General features: G+C 34.8%; 1 protein-coding gene across 1 annotated transcript in view; it reads left to right on the forward strand.

The window, feature by feature from the left end:
* The window catches only part of LOC118747385 (T-box protein 2-like), a gene marked incomplete in the record, with an annotated part of 75,114 nt that overhangs the window by 232 nt on the left and 52,161 nt on the right, over positions 1 to 22,721 (forward strand).

Consider the following 22,721-nt stretch of genomic DNA (forward strand, 5'->3'; position numbering starts at 1 on the left):
CTCCGATTTCTTTTTTAACTTCAAAATTTACTCCCTTTATTTTTTTTCCTTTCACATTAAGAATATATTACAAAATAATATGGTAACTACTTAAATTTTTGCTCAATAACTTCTGTGGCAACCACCAAGGTTTTGTATAGCAAAATGTAACAGAAGTTGTCTCTTTTAGTCTTTAATATTTCTTGCGGAAGCACTTTTTATTTCCCAAAGCAGGGGATTGATTAAGGACCCGAAAAACGTTTTGGAAAGGTGTATGTTTAGCAATTTGGCAGAGTATATGCTAACGTTAGCTATTTTACAGCGCAGTAGTGCTGCTGCCGAAAGAAAAGTTTCCGGGATGAATCTCGTTAAAAATAAATACAGGAACAGGCTTAAAATGTCGAAACAGTTGAAAGCTTAATGTATGCAAGAACTTTTTTTTAACATTATACATTTTTTTTTATGGAAAGTTTGTTTTGAATAGCATTTAGAGATTGAGCTGATTTACAATCACTCCGTGCCAATGCCTTACAATTACAATGTAAATACAATGGGCCATATTAATAAAACTTAATCAAATGCTTTTTATTAAAATTTCAGACCTTTTACTCAATTTGTTCAAACAAATTTAAGGCATGCAATTCTAAGAAAAAGCAATTGCTTAGTTTTATATGCATACGGCCCAATAGTGTAATGAGTTGAAAAACTACCTTTAATATATACATATGCATACATATATATACTGATATATACACTGAAGAGCAAAACTGGAACAATAGAACGGAAAGTTAAATTTGTGGTAATGTACTTCAGTTTATTTACTTTATGGTAATTCAAACTTGCATTTCGCCTTATCGATGTTTAACTAAACGTTTGACCATAAAAATTTTAAGATTCGCATATGGAAACTCAGAAAAAAATGACCAAACAGAAATGAACTGGATTGTTCCAGTTTTGCACCCTCTTAGTAATTGCTGAACTTTATAATTCGAAGAGGAGTTCTGGCTCATTCCCTGCAATTTTGTAATCAAGGCGCGTGGGATTTTCGCTGTGAGTGCTTTAAGTGAGCATACCAAGCAAAAAGAATTTAAAGTTTTTGCAAAAGGCCACGCTATAAAGAAAGAAATCATATCGGCCAAATGTCCGTTTTATGGTTATCTAAACAAGCGATAAAAGGGCGGACCTCAGTCAGCAAGATCAAGAGACCACAAAAAATTGCAATTTGCCAGGCTAGGCATATTGGAGGGTCTCTAAATGCCTATAAACTTTGGTTCCAAATCAAAAATGACTGCTTTTTCACCACAAAGCAAGTGACTGGACATTATGTAAGACATGGGAACAAGTTGTTGCAGCACAAAGATGAAGAGGAGAAAGCCTGCTTTGACATCCAGAAAAATTTTTTTTCAGAAACGCATTTTTACTAAGAAAAAACATTGGATTGGTATTATTTTGAAGCGGGAATTTACAAGTTCTTCCTAAACGGCTACTATTCCAGCAAAAATTTACTATTGATTAGGGCGCGGCCATTAATTTTTTAACTCTGAGGATAAAATTAAACGTTTTCAGTTGAAATATTGGTTCAAGTGCTGTGCACCTGCATCAGGGACACCCCTAACGTCCCAAGATATTTAAACTATTAGGTTTGTATGTGTACACTTAATGATGTAGGGCCGTGTTACGCCTTAGGGAGTAAGAACTCTGGTAAAATAGATGGTAAAAAGAAAAGTGAGAACAAATGAGCATTTTCAAAGAATTTGGCAATTTCTGAGGATATTTTTCGCAGGCTTTTATCAATTTTAACAGGACAATGATCAGAAATATCCTCCGAAAGTGGGTCCAAATAAATCCCAAGTTTTTATAATCATGGAGTGACCTGCGTAAAGCCCAGAGTTGATTCAACAGAAAACTTATGGAATTGATTGAAAATGCCACTGTTCAATTGCGAAAATTCGCCCAATCGCATGCAAGTCCTTGGGCATGGTGTTGAGCAAAACCGGTGCGCGTTCTCAACAGATTTCGTCTAAAACCTGTGCGAAAGTATCCCAAGATGACCATAAAAGCTAAAATATTCAAATCGGTTATGGCCAATTTATTAAAAGTCAAGCAAATGGTAAAATTTTCTGTCGGGTGCAAAACTGGAACAATCTAGTTGCTACGTTTTTTTCTGCTTATATTAATTATTGTTTTTTTTTTTGGCCTTTTGATGAAATAAACATTAGAAATGTGAATTCCGAAACTAGATTACAAAAAAGTCTTCATATATTGCGAATATATCGCACGAAAATTCACATTATGTATTACTGTTCCGGTTTTGCTCCTCAGTGTATATACATGTAAATATTGCGTTAGTATAGAAAAAAATGTGATGAACTGAAAAAGTACCTAAAGATTTAACAATTTTTCCTAATAATATTTAATAAAAAAAAAATGCTACTCTGCTCCCAAAATTTCGTTTTACTCCGATTTTTCGATTCATTTACTCCTGAATCGAGTTTCAGTAGTCCGAACGCCGATATTCACAATCATAAAAAGCTCGACAATGAAGCAAAAAAAAAAAACAAACAACGAACAAATCAAAAATAACAGTTGGCTTAGTCTTGTTTGTGTATGCGTTAGTTGTCAGGGAAGGTGTTAAAATGAATTTGCATAATAATTTATGTTTTCATTTTATGCCAGTTTGTTTTCGTCTTTTGGTTAGTATTTTCTGTTTGATTTGTTATGGAAAGTTTGAGTTGTTGGGTGAAAAATTTTACACCAACTTATCGCTCCGACCGAGGTCAATTGTTAATACATACATATAAACAACAATGACGCTTCAGAATGAAACGAGAATCAATAGCTCATCGACCTTAACAAATATGTTGACAGCCCACATTCATTTAAAACATCTTTGATTTTAATCAATTTGATATAATCAATTTAAGTCATCGTTTTATAAACTATTAGAACATTGAACCAGTGCTTAATCTATACAGTGATTTAATCTAGTAGTCAAAAGGGGCATACATATTACATTTCAGAAGAAGTAGCTTTGCTGCCAAGGCGAATTTATGCAAGGTAGTGTTGACAGAACAAAAACAAAAATTACAACAACAAATTATACGCTCCTTGACAATCAATACAAAGCAAAATTACAACAAACACACCATGTTGACAAAAGGTACAAATTCGCCGTGAAATCAGCGGATCCGATAACACCACCTTGTATAAATTCGCCTTGTTTGCTGCCCTTTCTGGCATGGGGCGATTTCTTAGAGGCACAAGTATGTGCAAAAATTAACTAAAATATGTAACTATTTCAGAGCTATTCATATTTTACAGGTCCTCACAAAAAGATGATAAAGTGCAATCACATTTTAGGGCGCCCAAATTGATCTATCCCTGTAAAAATCGTTGGACCATGTAGTCTATTTGTGATATATTGGAGTACTTACAAAAGTGTAGCGGAACAAACAACTCGTGTATCTGGACCAGCTTATTGTTACACGATCACTGTTCGTGTTTTAACGAAATGTGATTGAATTTGATCATTTGAAAGCACATTTGCATGTCTGGCCGTAGCTGAACGTGTAGAGATGCTCGCTGTTATTTGTTAGCTCCCATGATTCAATAATACAAGGTTGGATAACCTGGCAGTTGTCTCGCTCCCGCATTCTGCCTTACCACTGCGGCCACTACTAAAATACAAGGAGAAATATTGTCTTCGTATAAAAAGTTCAACAGGCAACACTGCCGATATTTTCATCGATTGTTTCGTGGAAATTCATTTTCTTATTGGGCAAATTCAAGTAAGTATGGCAAAAAAATCAAAAATAATGGAAATATTTTGAATTACAACAATAATTTACATATTTATTTGCAGGGTATTGGAGTAATTCATAATTTGGATTCAAAAAGTAGCGTTTTACAACAAGTGCAGGCGTTGCAAGTAAGTTTTGCATGCTAGGATCCCTGTGTGACTTGGGTGTCCGTCCACGTTTGCTGGTGCATGCATTTTTACCACTGCAGCGTTTGGGTTGGTCAAGTGCAGCCTTTGCATGTTTACAAGTAAGTATACCACTCCATAAAAGCGAAAGTGGAAATATTAATAAAGATATTTTCTCGTGCTCATTGGGACTGATTGCAGAAAAAAGTACACAACCTTACAAAAATTAACATTTTTAAAAACGAAATGTAAATAAATTGCGATATTGAAGGCATATTTTTAAAGTTTAACCGATATAATGATTAACAAGACTGATTGGAGAAAAAAGTAAAAAAAAAATTCCGCAAAAATTAGATTTTTAAATAACCAAATGTAATTAAATTGCGATATTGAAGATATAACTTTTAAATGTAACCAATATAATGATTAGCAAGACTGATTGGAGGAAAAAGTAGAAAACATTACTAAAAAATTTTAATTACAAAAAAACCAAATGTAATTCAATTTAAGATATTGAACATGTAATCTTTAAATGCAACAAACATAATAATTTTTAAAAGATTAATTTATATGCATTAAATCAATTGCATCTTTACTATTTGTATAATTCTTCATATAGTCCCTTTGAATAAAGGATTTGTTTGAATTCCATTCATTTTGTTTAATACATCCTGGAATTTCAATGAAACCATGGTTTATTTTGAATATTTGGGAACATTTCTTCAAAGATTTCAAAGATTTTTCTTTGGAAGAATTTTATGTGAATATCCATTTATTTCATTTTTAATATTTATGTGGCCATAAAAAGTTAATTCATTGTCTATTGTGTAGATCAGTGGAATCTTCTTTATATATTTAAATCAATTTGTATACAAAAACGCGTTTCGGCACTACCAGACTACTTACTTTTCCTACTACCTTTTCACAAAAGGAGATAAAATTGTTACCCGCTTCTCTTTCCTCTCAAATGCAACCTTACAAGGCAGTCGATTGACACAAATGTCAATATTTATCCAACCTTGTATTATTGAATCATGTTAGCTCCCAGCATATTCGGGTTCGAATGCCGTCAGAGGCACCACATGTAATTTTTAATTTTTATTTTTGGTTTTTATTAATTTCGAAAAAGCATCTGAGAAGTGAAGAACAAAAGCGTGTACAAACAAAAAAATATAACAACAATGCCATTGTTAATATGTTGGAGTAGTTTTGTGCTACTCTGATGTAATGCAGGGATGGAGTATATGGTCCTGCCTTAGGACATCACAATGTTAATTGGACCATACTTTTTATATGAATTGTGGTTAATTTTGAAGTACTCCATGGCCTTTAAGCGAATAAAATTTGGGGGTAGGGTCCTGAAATTTCCGATGGGCACCCTAATGTATGTATATGTACATACATATGTATGTGCATTCATACATATGTACATAACAAAAGTTTGTTGAGCCTTAGATTTGTTATATCTACATGGAGAAGCACATATCCCGATTTGTCTGCAGTTTTTGGAGCTGCCAAAAACACGCATTTCATAAAAACATGACCGAATAAAAAAAATGTATTCAAGTGCGTCAGCGTGGACGTCAGACCTCCGACCGCCCTGTATCAAGAAGAATAAGAAAATCCCAGCGCAGCTAAAACACTCCCGCTTCGGTTAAATAACCAACGAAACCCAAGCAAAAAGGAGCCCAGCCTCTGTTTGTTGCGATTAAAAATGCACATTATTAATTAGCTGTTATAATTGCATTTAAAGATCCATTAATATTTATAGAATTCATAATAAATAATGAGCTGGCCAATTCGTTCACGTCTCGTCGCGTTCTTCAACGCCAAGGCACAAAAGCGCGAAGAGGCGACGACACAATGTGCGGGTTCGAAAATCGGCTCAGCTTCGATGACGGCGGACGTTGCATTTGTGCGTATTTTTGTATGTCTGTCTGCTTATCAGTGTGCTTGTGTGGCATACTTAAATAAAAAGCTGACCAAAAAGCACAGCTTTGACAAATTTCTTAAAATGCGCATTTGCTGGAGTTCGTGTGTGTATGTGTGTCTGTGTTTTTTTGTTTTTTTTGTTTTATGCAGTTTGCAGACGGAATTTTCTACTCTTGGTTGGGACCAATATTTGCTTTATTGAATTAATATGGCAAAGCCGTCGCCAATATCTACATAGCGAAGAAATATAATTACACTTAATTGCCGATGAGTATAAGGCGCATTCGATTATTAATTAAATACATATTATTCGATTTTTAATTAAATACATATTAAATGCCACGAAAAATTCCAAAATACAAGAATGCGCTCAAAAATGGTTAGGCAAGTTTATCCTATGTACCATACATACATACATACATATGTATGTAAGTACAGTCTTACCGTTGTGCGACTAAAATGTCAAATTGACACTTGACTTTGGAGATCGATGCCCCCTGACACCGACTTTTTAAAAATAGGCTTATTTTGAAAAATTTCCCAAAAATCGTGCGACTTTTGTCCCCTTTCTTTGATTTAAAATTCTATATATCTACACATTTTGACAATTCCTTCATAAATTATATTTTTCTCACGCGTTTAAAAATGCTTTTAGTATTTACTTTTCAAAGGCACTTAAAAATTACATCTCTGGTACGATTTTGACTGATTTCAACCTTTGTTATTATGTCAAACATTTTCCGAATAAATGTCCAGAAGTAGCATGAATTAATGCCCCGCTTTTGTAGCTTACCATTTCCCCCAATTTATTTGTGTTAAATTTATTATTTATTTAATGATGTAAGTACTTTTTTTTAACTGTTTGTTTTCATAATAAATGCAAAATATGCATATTGCATCTTCTTAATATATCCCTCATCAATAAGTTAGTATTTTAAGGGCCGGTTACTCAATGTCCGGTTAACACTAATCCTCGGTTAAACGTCGTTATCGACGTTACCGACACCGTGTGTTATATGTATGGAGTCGAAAACGTCGATAACAATGTCAGCCGATGATTAGTGTCAACCAGGCTTTGAGCAACCGGCCCGAAGAGAAAAAAAACTATTTTTGACAGAAAATGATGATCTCCATTAACAAATTATTCAAAACATTGGGCCATAGTCATACATGAAATAAAGTCTAGCCTAAAGGTGTTCTTACACGATATGTATTTGCATGTTTACATGCCACTTTTTGCATATGGAAACGCCAACATATCGTGTAAAGGCAAATTTGATTTCTTTCTGTACAAAGTAGATTCACGTATGTACATACGAAATAGAAATGTTTCTAGTCACGACTAGGACATCGTCGCGTACACATGTGTCTCTACGCCCTTGAGTGCTGACCCCATGCGACCACTACGTAACATTTTTTTGGCGAAGGTAAGATTTATTTTATTTTTTTTAGTTTTAAGTCGAAATTATGTTTTTGATTTTTTAAGTTAACGATAGAAGAGTACTTTTGTATAATGGTAATACATACTTCGTTTTTCGTTTTTTAATTTGTAAAACTTTTTTCCAACACTTTTATTGGGGTCACTGGGGACCCCATGCGACTAATTGTGTGATTAAGGGTTAAATGGATAAATGTTTTCCTAATCGCGGAATAGTAGATCATTCGTGAAACATTCAAATTTGGTTTGGTTTTCACTAAATTTAAGCAAAGCACTTTACTAAAAGTAAGAAAACAGGTTTCTTGTTTGCAAACAGCAGCAAAACGTAATAAAAAAATATTAAAATAAAGAAGAAAACATATTCTAAAATTTACTAAATTTAAGGGAATGCCTTCACTCATCTTAAGAACACATTTTGTTAATTTACTTAAACTTTGAAAACAAAAACAAAACACGGCAGAAAAAATAAGTTGTTTTTGCCATCCTCAACGATTTACATGTGAAAGCGATTTGCAAGGGAGACTCCAACAAAAGTAGTTTGCCTTCATACCCATAACTCATAAAAAAAAAATTATATTATTTTTTACAAAGCCTCAGATTCGACCACAATGAATTCATTGAAATTTCTACGAAAAAATGTAAGTTAGTCCCCCTATGATACAGAGAATTCTACACTGAGGGAAAAAATATTAAAATCAAATAGAAACGTAATTGATCTTACTATAAACTTCAACGAAAGTACTGTATATTAGTAAATATTCAATTCAATTACGCGCATATTAAAATGACCGCGATCGTACTGAAAAAGCATCCGTGACAAAAACTAAACAAAAAAATTTAATTTGCATGTTGACTGCAGTGGAATTCGAAGCCGACCATCTCCGCACTCAGCTACACCCAGGCATATAAATTTGCTTTCGAATGTTGAATATCCATCAACACCACAGCACGCGATTTGTACGGATAAACATACATATACTATGTATGAATGTGTGTGTTGTCACCGCTCTCAGAGCGGTGCTCTGCATGCTTGGGGTGCGTATGTATACTCTATATACTCAGATGTGCACAGTCAAATACGTGCGTAATAAATTTTGTATGAAAATTTTATTTTTAAATACGAACATTTTTAAACGATAATCAAATATAAAGTATTCATTTTTACTGTGCATTATTTCCCTCAGTGTATTGTATTTTCGATTTTATAGACCTAATTTTATAGAAAGTACAACTTCCTTACACCTAAGACTTTTAAATAAAATTTTATAAAAGTTGTTATAAATTTAAACTTTTTTCTAAAATTTTGTTCAAAAATAGCGTTTAACATTTTTCTATGCATTCATTACACAAGTATACAGAATCACAAACGATTAAGTGATATGATAGGCTCAAAGCTGATTTGATAAAAAAGCTTTGTAAATGCGTTTGGTAAGGAGGCTATTTAGATATTAGCTCTGATCCTTTTCGTGTAAAATCCTGTAAAACTGTCAAACAGCAAAATTACTCTCTGAAGTTAGAGTAAAAAGTGAGTAACAACAAAAATTACGGGAATAAAAAAAGCATTTTTCCTCTAACAACGTCAACCAGTGATCGCTTGACACTTTTCATGATTTTACCAGAAGAAAAAGTTCGGGTAAAATCTTGCAACTTCATTCTCTACATAATTCTCCAAAAGTCGCTCTCATTTACAGGAGTTTGTAGGAATTTGGAGTACGGGATCATTTTTCCTGTAACTTCCTGCAAGTTCGTGTAAGAACCAGTAAGTTCATGGAGTACTGGATCAGAACTATTGCAATTTACGAAATTTTACCTTACCAACCAATAAGTGAACGAAACATCAGGCATCTTATCTCATGAGAATGGATTAATTTACCAAAAAATCAAAGGAGGAGTGTTTACCTTTTCAATGATACCTCGGAAAGAAATATGTGTTGGGAATGAGCTGAGTTATTCCAATTTTCATGGCAACTAGATTACGATAGTTTCGTAAAATTCCAATAAAAATATCATTATTTTAAATATGCCTGTAGTTTTTGTGTATATTTCTTACATTTAAACTTTTTCTACAATGTAAGGTCATTTACTGGACGGAAAACTTATTCTTCAGTAAAAAAAAATCGATTTTCAGATACATTTTCAACTCGTTCCAGCTCACGATTAACCGCGAGTTGAGCCGAAATATTTTGGTGGATGTCATAAAGATACAATTTTATGATTTGAATTGTTTGAAACGTCAACCGATTTCGGTAATTCTTTTTGCATCGGAAATGTAGTGTCTCAGAGGTGGTCCCATACTAATCTGGTTAAGATCCGATCAGTGGATCATGAGATATATATATATATTTGTTTTTATATGAGTGTTGAAGTCGGTTTTTTTTTACTAAAAATTACTTGTTATTAATACGAATGTAATTTGTTCATTTTTGCCTTATGTTGATCGCGCTTGTGAAGTCCAACAGAAATGTTTGTCCTTTTTTGATACGCTTAGATATAATTGAATAAACAATGTTTTTGAGTTTTATGAACATAAAAGTTGTTTTATTATTAAGCTCAAAGATCAAAGTATCAACAAAATGCAAAACCGCGTATGTGAGGTTGCATAAATTATTTTCTAGAGAGTAAAAGCAGTCATATTTCAAAATGGTTTTGTTTTTTATAAAGCAATCGCATTTCTGGGTAGTATATTTCAGGACGAATGGATAAGGATTGAGCCAAGAGCTTGTAGGAGCAAATCCAATTTTTGGCAGCAAATGTCAGTGACGCGGTTTTGCAGAATGACGATACGCGTTTTTGTACTTTAAACGACGATAAGTTTAATAATATGTTTAACATTTAGTTTCCTTGTGCTTTTTAAACCACAGGGTTTTACCAAGACATCGTCTAATCGACGATCATTAGTGCTGACGTACATATCTATTTAAAATATGGTTAGTATCTAATCTAGGGTTAAAATTAATTTACAACGTGGCGATTTTTACTGGGAGGGCCCTATCCAAAGAATTTACCACGGGCCCCAGATGGTATAGTTACGCCACTGTCCGTGCCACTATCAGACGTTACATACAAGTATCTATTTTAAATAAGTGAAGGAAAAATGCTCCATTTGTTCAAACGACGCCATTTGCAATCAAATAAATTGGAAGTTCTGTAGGTAACCGAATAGTCCTAGATCTAATATTTAAGTAGGTATATATCGCCATCACCAATGCAAAAGACTTTAGTTATGTATTTTACATCAGGGACGTGAACCGGATGAAAAATTTGGTCGGTTCGGTTCCGCGGTTCGAACCGTTTTTGCACTTTTGGATTGGTTCGTCAAAGCGGTTTTTTTGGTCTTTGAACCGGGGTTTCGGTTCGGTTCAACGGTTCGAAAAACAAAAAAAAAATAACGCGCAAGTTTAAGTGTCAAGTGTCAAGTGCAACAACGCGCAAGGTTAAGCGGTCTGTCAAATGAGATGGGTAGGCAACCCATTGATATTCTCACATGGTAAAAAACATGGTAGGTATTACAATGTTTAACAAAAAGAAAAAATAGTGGGTACATTTATCTATTGAAAATTGGTTGAAACGAACCTTTAAACCTTTATGGAAAGTGGTTCGGTTTTCGGTTCGGATCAAACATTTGTGGAAAATTTCGGTTCGGTTAATGGTTCAGTTAAGTAATAGAAAAAGCGGGTTTCCGGTTCAAAACCGGTTCGGTTTAAAACCGGTTCACGTCCCCGTTTTACATATATATATGTATGTATCAGTGATCGGACTTAAAAAAAATTCTGTGTGGTAGAATCTGGAGAAAAATGTGGTAGATTAAAAAAAAAATTACTCTAATATGTGGTAGATTTCAGACCTTGTGTGGTAGATGTGGTAGATGCTCAAATAAGTGGCAGATCTACCACAATGTGGTTGGTAGAAGTCCGATCACTGATTACTACTAGATGCAGAAAGAGAACGCTTATTAAATTCAAATCTCAGCAGGAAGTAATACTTGTGAGAACTCAGATAATCGCCATGACAGGCCTGGCGACTTCATGTCCGCTTTTGTTTTTTTAATTTTCATTGCATTATGTACTTCATTTCTTTAAGTTTATGAACTTAATCAAGAAATCAACACTCGCCAGCCCACGAGATGTATGTACATACGATGGTTTTACTACACACCTTGGCATACAATCGGTAGGCACCTGCACACAAGAACAACCTTAAACAGAGACATGAAAAACGATGCTACACACTTTAAGTAGTAATGTGGATATTTAAGCTTCCGAATCTGAAAACCTGCGTTCGCTTCGTCAAAATCTTTATAATGATCCAACAACTGCCCAAATGTGCATACTGTCTACCTTATTTTGGTGTAGAAATACTGGGTGCACGGAAAGCAGTCACATTTACGACAGTTGTTCATCGATCATTTTGACCTTTTAGCCGCGGACCAAGGAAAAAAAATTTATAAATATGCAGCAGCAGCAACAACAATAGCAAAGCAAGCACAGCAGAGCAACGTCCAAAAGCACTAAAGAAAATTAAATCATCGTCCAATTCATATACAACATACATACATACATACATACATAAATATGTATGTCGTCGCCACTCTTGAGAGTTGCAGCTCAGCAGACATTGCCAGCCAAACAACAGCAATAACAACAACCGCGTCACTATCATCGCCAGCAATGCCCCAGTGTGAATCTGATCATGAGACCGGCCCGTCCGTCATCTGCTCATTTTGGTTTATGACGGTTTTTCGGGTATTTAATGATCCTAAGCGCACCTTACCTTCTAGTCAAATCAACACATATGTACATACATACATATATATGTGCACGTATACTTGATTATGTATGTATATGCACATCTGATGTTGCATCCCTCTGACCGCCTCCAGATCTTTATCGATAAATTTAACTCGTTTACCATTTAGTTAGAGGCGCCTGTGTCCTAACTTATCGGGAGAAATCTTTATGCCTAAAGTCATATGTGCATGCGTACATGCGTACATACATACATATGTACATACGCACGCCTATAGATATCCATGAATTCATACTTACATATCCATACATGTACGAGTATGAAGTTATGCACCCAGGAAGAATTTCCTGCATCATTGAAACAAATTTCTGAATACATACATATGAACAATATGCACATATATAATCAAAACATTTTCTAATTTCACTATACTTCACTTCATTTCCTCAGATCCTTAATACCTACTGTCAAATGCAAATTACTGCAAATAGTAGCTGCGATCCCGTACGAGTCCGAAATAGTCAGAATCGGTCAGATTTTACTGGAAATCGATCCCGTACACGGTTCTCTGACTATTGAGAAGACAAAAAAGAAGAGAGTAAATACGGTTCTCTCTCTGTCGGAAGTTACCAGTTTTAGTCCGAGAATTTTTTGCTAGTAAATTCTGGTAAATGTGTCAAACGAACAGCTGTAGGGTGTTTGGCAACCAAATTGTAAACAAAAGGAAAAGTGCACTCTGCTAATTCATGTCGAAAAGTGTTTAATTACTTGTTTAAGTGGATTCTAATGAATTTGAAAGTATTTTTGGTTATTTACATGTGTGAGCTGTGTATGTTTACATACAAAATAAGCAAAAATTTACAACCAAAATTTGGAGGTTATGTAGAAGTTGACAGAAGTTACCATTTTTTAATAGAAAGCGATCCCGTACTTTTCAATGTTACTCCCTCGCTCTGAGCGATTTTTTTTACAGTTTTACTAGTTTTAGTCCGGAGAATACGGGATTGGACCTATTATCACTCTCCAAGTAGTAGTGACTCTGAATTTTTTAAATGTCTAGAAACAATAGTTACTGTAATATGTGATTCAACGACTAATAATATAATTGTTGGCGACTTTAATATTAATATGAACAAAGAATCGACTTGATACTCGAATAGCTGAGATATCGGAGACGGTGACAGGTAATAAGATCAACGGAAATAAGGTCAATTGACATTATTACCTTTTTAAAAACGAAATAAAATCAATTGACATTATTTCTCTTTCAAACATTAAATTTGCTTAGCATCGCGGCGGGCCGCGTCAGCGCGCCACACCGCGCGCGTCGCGCTCGCGCTCGCGTTCCGCGTACCCAGCGCGACCGGCGCGCACACCACGTCACGCTACGCCGCGGCCCCCCCGGCCCCCCCTTCCCCGTCTCACGACGTGCTGTAACGCAGGTAGATTAATTTTTTGTATACGTTGAAATAAAATTTTTATATATTTTAAACATCGAGGGTTTATATTCAATAATACCCCCTATCTGTACACTTTTCACAAAGATGGGATTCTGATATAAAAATCCACCTAAGCTTTAACTGTCATCAGTGATATTAATGCTACCTTATATAACGACAGGTAATAAGTCCCAGATGGTTTCTAAAATCAGAAATTAGTTTTTGTGCTAATTGCAGATAGAGGGTATTAATGAATTCAAGCCCTCGATATTTCACATTTTTATATTTGTAAGTTATTGGAAGCAGGGATGCCAACTTGGCTCAAACCGTGCCATTTGTTCCTATTTTATTTCAAATGGCACTTAATTTTTCAATTTGGCACAAAATGCCAAAATGGCACTTTTGTAAAAAAAATAACATTTCAATACATTTTTGTGAAATCCTTTGCGTGCACTTCTTTTTCTCAACTAAAATTTTCTAATTTATAAAGGCTATTCAACTGGTTTATCTTATTTTATCATTGCACTTTTGTTTTGAAAATGAGGCTTTATTTTATTGCTAAATGTGAATGATTAAAAGGAATTACACCTTTTTTGGCACTTTTATTTTTCTATTTGGCACATTTTGGCACTTTTTTTATCCTCAATATGGCACCTCAAAATTAAGGAGAGTTGGCAACCCTGATTGGAAGATTTCTGCTGTGTTTTGAGGCAACAACTTGTCTGCAGTAAAAAAGCATATAATTTGTGTTTCAAAAGTGTGTGAAAACCAATCCATTAACTTATATGATCTCGGTTCCGATATTAAATAATCAATAATTGTTTATACCCGCATTTTGGCACATTGGCTCGTTGAATGTGCCATCTAATAAATAGTGTCGTCGTTCTCCTTAGCTGCTTTTAAATGACTGCTGGCGGAGACATAAATACAGTGTAAGAAAATTCTTTTTCTAGAATTGTTTCCTTATAGAAAGGTTGGGTTCTTTTCCACCTTAGACATTCCGAATTCGTTCAAAATATGCTAATTTAAAACACAGAATTCTTTCAGTGCTCCTCCGGGGTTTTTGGACATGTACTGTTTCTTCAATTTAATAGTGTTCGCTTTATTTTTGTAGAAACGAAAAATGTTTTGCATGTTATGGTTCATTTCTCCACTCTTTCTTCAAATATTTCTCGTATTCCAGCTGTACGCAGGCGTTTAGTTTTTCGCATCGTGTTTTTACATATTCGTAATTTATATTCTTTTTTTAATAGAATCAATTGGAGGTAGTTCATGATTGTGTGTGGATTAATATCACAACACTGAGGATTTGGCAAAAGCCTTTTTCATCTATTAAAAAACAACACTTACGGGGCAATGTTTATTGTAAGAACAACTTTTTTTCTATGAATCGACACACTTTAAGCATTGTTGACGCTATTTCCATTTGAATGAGGAAATAGCGTCAATGACTTTATTTCCAAATTTTTGTTGACTTTATTTCGCTTTTGAAAAGGTAATAATGTCAATTGACTTTATTTCGCACCAGGGTGGGAAATAAAGTCAATTGACCTTATTTCCATTGACCTTATTACCTGTCACCATCGGAGACAAAGATTCACCTCCTGTTCTCGAATGATAAACACGTTGCACCTAAGAGGCTTGATCGACACAAAATATCTGATCGTGAGACCAGACCATCAAATAAAATCGAAGTAGAATCGGAGTAGCGTAGTAAGTTTCAAAATTTTCTCGAAAATCGTAATAAATTTACTGCGATCATAGTAAAGTTCGCGGGATCACAAAGAAACAAAGCTATTGTATGTTTTTTTTTAATCCGAAAGTTCCGCAAAAAGGTAATTGGTCCAGTTTGGTTACAGACATATGTATAACCATATGTATTTATTTTAATTTCAGGCTTGAGATGACTTTCAATGGCCCGTCAAGTCTCAATTCTCGACTTATTTCGATTACATATGTATGTATGTATGTATGTATTTGAATTGGCCTTGTCTCGTTGACATGTCCGCTACACGACGTGCGTCCGGTGGCGCCAATGTTGCAACCGTGGCGTTGAAATTTCCGCCCCGAAACGCACAAAGCAAGACACTGCGCCACACACTTGCTCTTTTAGCAAACACGGCGTTTACTCGAGCATCAAGTGAGAGTAAATACTTATTCAAACCTCAGCGAGCAAATTGTAACGCTTCATGCCATTCCTTTCGCAAATGGACCAAGACATGGGCGGACGCAATCTATGAAAACTAAAAAATTTATAGCATTTGTGTCGTCGGTCGTCGGTCGTCTGATCAGCAGTGACCTTCGCTTCGACTAGGGCGCATTCTACTGGCCAGCACTTGAAAATACATATTTTATTATTATAGATACATACATATGTACATATTTATGTACGTATGGATGGATGTGGGTGAACACAGTAGATATGCATTACACACAAAAGTACAAATTACAGATGTCTTAGCTAAACAAAACGAATCATTTGCGTCATTTGCTGCTTGTCGTACTAACTTCTGATATAACATTCTAGCCTTTGACGATCCTTCATCGTCACAAAGGATAAAGAACACACGACATGCGACACAATATGTGATCCCTTGACTTGCTAGTATCTAATTTTCTTGTTTTACTTCGGTAGATATTTATGTTACAAAGATAAGTGTAAGGCTTGTGTAGATATTGTATGTAGTGTCCATTGCGGTAATGTCGTGGAGTGTGAATTTTGGGAAGGCGGTGTCTTTTAAAATCTACTTAAGGCATCGCATTAGCCAGGGTCCTACCTGTAACGCTCACGCATACATATGTATGTAAAAATACGCTTGCTTAAAATATACATATGTATGTGTGTGGGCAAATCTAAAAAACAGGTAACCTTTGCTTTTTATTTTCATTGTTGTAAACTATATCAAGCTGGATGCTTTTGGATATAATTCATAGGCTTATACTTGAAGCCGCAAAAAAAAATTTTGAATCCATTTGTTGCATAACTTTTGAATTATGAATAGATGTTTTAATTCAAAACATATTAAAAATATGTAAATTTTGTATGTAATTGTTAAGAGGTGAAAAATTAATTATGTCATAACTTTTGAAGCACACCATGTACTGATTGGAAATTTTATGTGCAATTAGTAGATACTTGTGTGTACACTTCATATGTATGCATGGGCGTAGCCAGGTAGGGGCAGGGGGGACTCGAGCCGTCCCCCCCCCCCTAACTTTAAAATTTTCCTTATATATATGTATATAAAATAGTACCCTGAAATGCCAGCTTAATAGGGTCGAGCAACCGTCCCCCCTAAATTTCATTCTGGCTACGCCGATGTATGTATGTAGGTAGTAGGTAAGTAAATATTTATTGTATTCTACAAACAATAACGAACAATTTAGAACTTCAAAACTGAGGGAGTGATTTATTTATAAAATAGTTAAAATTTAATCACAATTTCAAGTACCGTTATCTCGGAAACCGGAACCAATCTGGTAAAACGGGGGATGCCATTGAATTTAGAACGGTCCAATTAAGTGAGTCCACCTTTTAAAGCCCTTTGCGCTGAAATTTACAACTTGCACAGCGTGATTTGAACTCAACTTATTGTTTTGTTTTCTATTTCAGCGTCTAAATCTTTATTCCTCGTCTAAATTTTGAAGCACTTGATAAAAATTAATTACACTTATATTTATCGATTTATTAAGAGATTGTGAATAGAATCCTATATATAAAACATAGGTGTGCCAACAAATTAAAAAATTATACTTTTTTTTGAAAAGTGTGCCTGTTTTTTTAGATTTGGCCAAACTGAACATCAGTGCAAAAATTATTTTCTTTATAAAACTAACAAACATGTGGATAAGACATTTGTAAAAATCTTTAGTCAACCAAAAAATAACAAATTAAAGCTTTAAATGCACTTCAATAAAATTCTTTTACGTTTTAAAATCAAGTTCTAAGTAAAGTTTGTGAATGAGTTTAAAGTAGGTTTTCAACACACCTGTCAAATAATTTGCGATTCATAATTCAAGTGTTTGGTAAGAAAAATACACTGCCGGAACAAAGTATTGGCACAGGAAATTTTTCACAATATGCAACAATTTTTATTCTTATATTTTCCGCCAATTTTGTATAGAAATATGGTTCATTCTACAACAAAAACATAAAAATATAATTCCTAAACTTTGTGCAAAACTCGCGAAAATTCAGCGAATATTCAACTTTTTTATCATAATTTTCAGAAAAATTTTAGGTAGGTAAAATTTAAGTAGGTAAAAGTGAAAATTTAAAGACGGTACGAAATCGCGTTGATTTTTAATATTTTTTTTTGTTGCCTGACGGTGCTTGGCATTTTCCTCTATATAAGAGGCACTATCCTAAATTAAAACGAGAGTGAATTGAACCCCTACTTTAAAATAACTAATCTTTAATATAGACCACACTAAAAGATCCTTTTCATATAAAAATTCGTACGTGTCCCACCTGTGACAAAGGAATTTCAGATTTGTTTGTAATAAAGCAATCATTTTTGTTGTAGTTTTTGCTTTGTTTGTATTCGTGGATCTTTGTTTTATGATAAGACACAGTTTACACAGGAAAGTGAAATAAATTCGCAGTTTCCGTAAAATATATCTGATCCAAAAAGTAGGTTTTTTTTTCGTTTGTCCCACACGTAACAGAAGGAGTAACTCGGATTTTTTCCATATAAAAGTAAGCTGGAATTTTTTTTCGTATTTTGTAATAACTCATACAAGAGTCAATTAGGTAGAGCTTCATCAAAATGTAGAATTATTGAGTATCTACTTTATATTTAAATTTAAACAAGAGAGATAATTTTTTTCTGTACAAATGTCCCAGCCGTGACGGTGGAATCGCCCATAAGTATTTCACAGGCTGGTGAGTGACCGAATGTGTGTCGCCAAGTGAGGTAATAATTTTGTAGACCAGCAATAAAATTAAGAGAAGATCAAGCGCCGCACAAGCAGCAGCCGGTACATGTGCACAAGCACTTACATACATACATATGTATGTACATACATACATACAATGTGGATTCACAGCAAGTTGTTCGCCAGCAATGTGTCCTCAAGTGGCATGAATGCTGGCCGTGGATCTGCCCACAGTTAGTTTGCCATTGTTTGTCGTTGTCTGCCCGGCCGACATTTCGTTCAGCGGTGGCGCCACACTTGTGTGCCGCACATTGCGCAGTCAGTGCTGCCCACAGGACTCGTAAAATACTCGTCCCAATGCATGTGTCGAATCCATAGCTTCTCATAGCGTCTCTTATCTCTGGCTTCGGATCTTTCTTTCATGTGGCAGAGCAGAGCCACAATTGCCGCCTGAGGACCTTCGCACAGTAGCTGTGACATGTGTTCCATTGCGATAAGAATAAATTTAGGTTTAATGCAAAGTAATTTGTTAAGCAGCTTCCGTTTTTTGCCAGATTTGTTTATTCGTTCATATATATGTACATATGTGCATACCAACATATGTATGTACATCATATCCATGTATGTATGTCCATGCTTGTAATACCTGTATACATATGTACACACATTTCCAAGGCACTTTGGCAAAACCTCGTACCCCAAAATACTCTCAATCCTGATTACTCAGACCAAATTATTGAAATCTGAGTAACTTTCTTCATTTTATTTTAAGTTTGCTTACAAAGTAAGTGAATGTTTGGTTTATATTATAATAGTAGTAACTATCCAACGTTTATGTATACATACAGATGTAACTTTATTATCCACACATTGTCAAAAAATGCCTTTGCATTTTAATAAAATTCACATCGTTACTAAATACATATTATTTTTTATTATTATTATTATTTTTTTTTGAGGTGGCTCAAAGCGTTGAAAGCCGGAAAATGTGGAACTTGCCTTTCGGTAAAGGTCTGATTATGCCTACATACTTTGCACAACCATTTGTACCACTGCAATTGAAATATAATTTGAGAAAATGTGAAGCAAAATCTAATCTCAACCGATCTCTAAGTTTTGACAAGTTCTGCTAATTGCTGGGTAATGGAGTACATACAAAATACATTCGAAATACATTTAAAACTACAGTTGGAAATTTATGCGAAGTTATGCGAATTATGCACAATCAGACCATAAAATATTACTTCGCGGAGTGGGAGCGGCCTATTGCCATTCTACGAAATTCTGTGGAGTTGTTCCGCTTGACGCAATTTATATAAATTTGTGCTTGCCAAATTGCAAACAACGGATCACTTTTCTTGTGACTCAAGCATATTATCCACTAGGTTATGAACCGTAAGTGGCCTACCCACCTTCACGCACGAGTCATCCCTTTCGATTGCAAACCGCGGATAGACGAAAAAACAGTGTTCAGCATCTTAAATAATATCCTTTGCACAGAAATCGCAGAAGGGATCATCCTCACGCTCAAATCGGTATAAATATGATTTAAAGCAACCATGCCATGTCAATATTTGGGCCAGGTGGAAGCACGGAGTAGCGAAACAAAGGTGGCGCCGTCAGAGGTACCGCTACTTTGATTTTGCCGATTTTGCAAGGAATGAAACCGAAACCCAAACCGAAACCGTAACCGTTTAAAACCGTTTCGTTTTTCAAAACCGAAACCGAAACCGTAACCGTTATCTTGACCTGAAAAGGAACGATACCGAAACCATTTCAATCACAGGTTTCAATCGGTTTCCAGAAATTTACAAAAATAATAAATAAAAATTTCTTTGAAATAAATGATTTATTTAACCAAAATCAGCAACATTTTGCTAAAATTCTCGTTAAGTAGTAAATAAGTATGGCAAGGTAACTTTTCTCAAAAATCTGCTGATGACTTTGTTGTTGTGAATCGATAATCGATTAATTATATTTAAGTAGTTTCTTTCCCGTACGCAATGCGAGATCCCTTGTGTGCCCAAAATAGCCCAGAAATCATGCCTGTACTCAACAAAATGGGTAATAGAGAGCGTATTCGATCGTAAGTGTATTCTTCTTCCTGCCCGAAACAGCCCGAAATTTTCTCCGAGTAAAAATGGATAAAGTGTCAAAGTGCATATCAGCTGTTGCCTGCATTTACTTGGTGCTTTTAAGGAAAAGTGAATGGCCTGTTGATGTATTTTCAATCTATGTACTTAAAATCAAATTTGTGAAACCAAAATTCAATTTCCAAGTGTTTGCATTTAATACCATGTTCTGACCGACAACCAAAACATTTTTCCTTCATTTTCATTTCATTTACAACCTTTAACTTTCGTTCTTATTTTGCTTTGGCCAGGCAATTAACAATAAATCCGAAATGGCGTATTAAAGATGATAAAATATGACTTCCACTTCGATAAATAATCGAAAAAAACTAGTGAAGACACCGATTGGAATGAGTGGAAAGTGAGTTTTCAAGTAGTTTTCAGCGAAAACTGGTTTTCGTTTGACAGATTTTATATGGACGAAAACACAAGTTTTAGGTCGAAAACCAGTTTTAGCAACGAAAACATGTTTCCGATGTCGGTCAGAACATGGTATAAGTGACAAAAACAAGAACAACGTGAATCAGCTGTTTCTCGACTTGTGGGCACGAAATGTGGGTTTTTGCGTTTCCGTACTTCTGAACTTTGTTCCATTTTTGAAAGAAAATGTTTCTCTTATTCTCTAATTACCAAATCCGGTCCGGATTGTTAGGGAAAGAACCTAGTGTTGATATTATCAGTGAACTGTAATTTTCGATTTTCTTTCCTCAACGTTTAAGACATTGTGATTTAATTTCTGTGAAAAACCGAAACCGGAACGAAACCGAAACCAAAACCGAAATAAATTTTGAAGAACGAAACCAAAACCGAAACCGAAACACTTGGCAAAACCGAAACCCAAACCGGAACGTTATTTTGAATCGGTTTCATTCCTTGCGATTTTGACAGTTGTGGTAACTCGTAAATAAACTTTTGTTTATAAATCATTGGCATAGAGAAATTTGAATTATTAGTGAAAAATCAGTTTAAATTGTGTTAATTTGCAATTTGTTAGTGATTTTTCAGTCCAAGAGTGTGTAAAAACTGATAAAATGAAGTGCCGTGTATTAAATTGCGACAGCCGTGAAGGTAGTGCCTCGAAATGCAGCTTTTTTCCTTTCCTCGCAACGATGCCGTAGCGAGAAAGTGGGTGGAATTCTACGGGCAAGATAAGCCATTCAATTTGGATACCAGCTTCATATGCATGCGCTGTTGTCCTTCCATGAAGTGCACCATGGTGCCCCATCTCATTATGCGTAGATGCAAGTGTAGCGCTGCGACGAATCGCTGCATTTTGTGTATATAGGGCGCGGCAATGCCGTCCCCGAAATGTTTTTTTATTATTATATTGACAGCATTTTATCAGAGTCATATCGCTTCTGCTCCAAGCAGCCTCCTTTAGCTAGTTAACTAATCAATCCCACTCAGCCTTAATTGCAAAGCATGGAGTGCACTAAAACGTTCCCTATTCTCCAATAGATTAGATGAAAAATGCAATATTTTCGCATTGATCAAAATTAAGTTTGGAGTTTTCGCCTGTTTTGAACCCCCCTACCCTCACGTAATAAATTGTAAGATTTAATTGATCCCCCTCCCCCCGCCGCAGATCTTATGTAAGATTAAAAATCCCCTAGACATATTTTTTCAATTAAACATTAGAAAATACTATATATTTCCATCAAACAAATATAGGATGTATGCCTAGTCGGTCTTAAAAACTTCATTACATAGACATAGACACCGAACATTAACGTTTTTTTAGAAAATACAAAAATTAAAGCAAACGCTGTACAAAATTGTAATATCCTCCCTATTTAATGTATATTTTTCATTTCAATGCAATTTAGTACTTTAATCAGGTGAATTTTCGTATTTTATAAAGAACAACTTTGAATAAGAATACAAGAAAAATAATATTACGTAAGAATCTACGGGACGCCCCCTCCACCCATATAAGAAAAAGTAAGAAAATTCTAGACCCGCCCTCCCCCACAAAGGTCTTACGTAATATATGGACAGCCCCTTACTGGATAATTTGTAAACAAACACAACTATTGATCGAATGACATAAAAAATAACTTAATAAAAGCAATTTTTTGTGTTTTTAAGTGAATTTATCATTGCACCATGGTAAGTACGGCTAAATATTTCCGGAATGTCACCCAGTTTTTTATGCAAAAGACACTAGAAATAAGATAATTACCAATGTATATTTATTGTTTAAAAAAATCTTGGAAAAGACCCGCGAGAATAGGATCGACACGCACCATCTA

The sequence above is a fragment of the Rhagoletis pomonella genome, unplaced genomic scaffold (assembly GCF_013731165.1).
Source record: "Rhagoletis pomonella isolate Grant_MI unplaced genomic scaffold, Rhpom_1.0 Rhpom_scaffold_00012, whole genome shotgun sequence".
Taxonomy (NCBI): Eukaryota; Metazoa; Arthropoda; class Insecta; order Diptera; family Tephritidae; genus Rhagoletis; species Rhagoletis pomonella.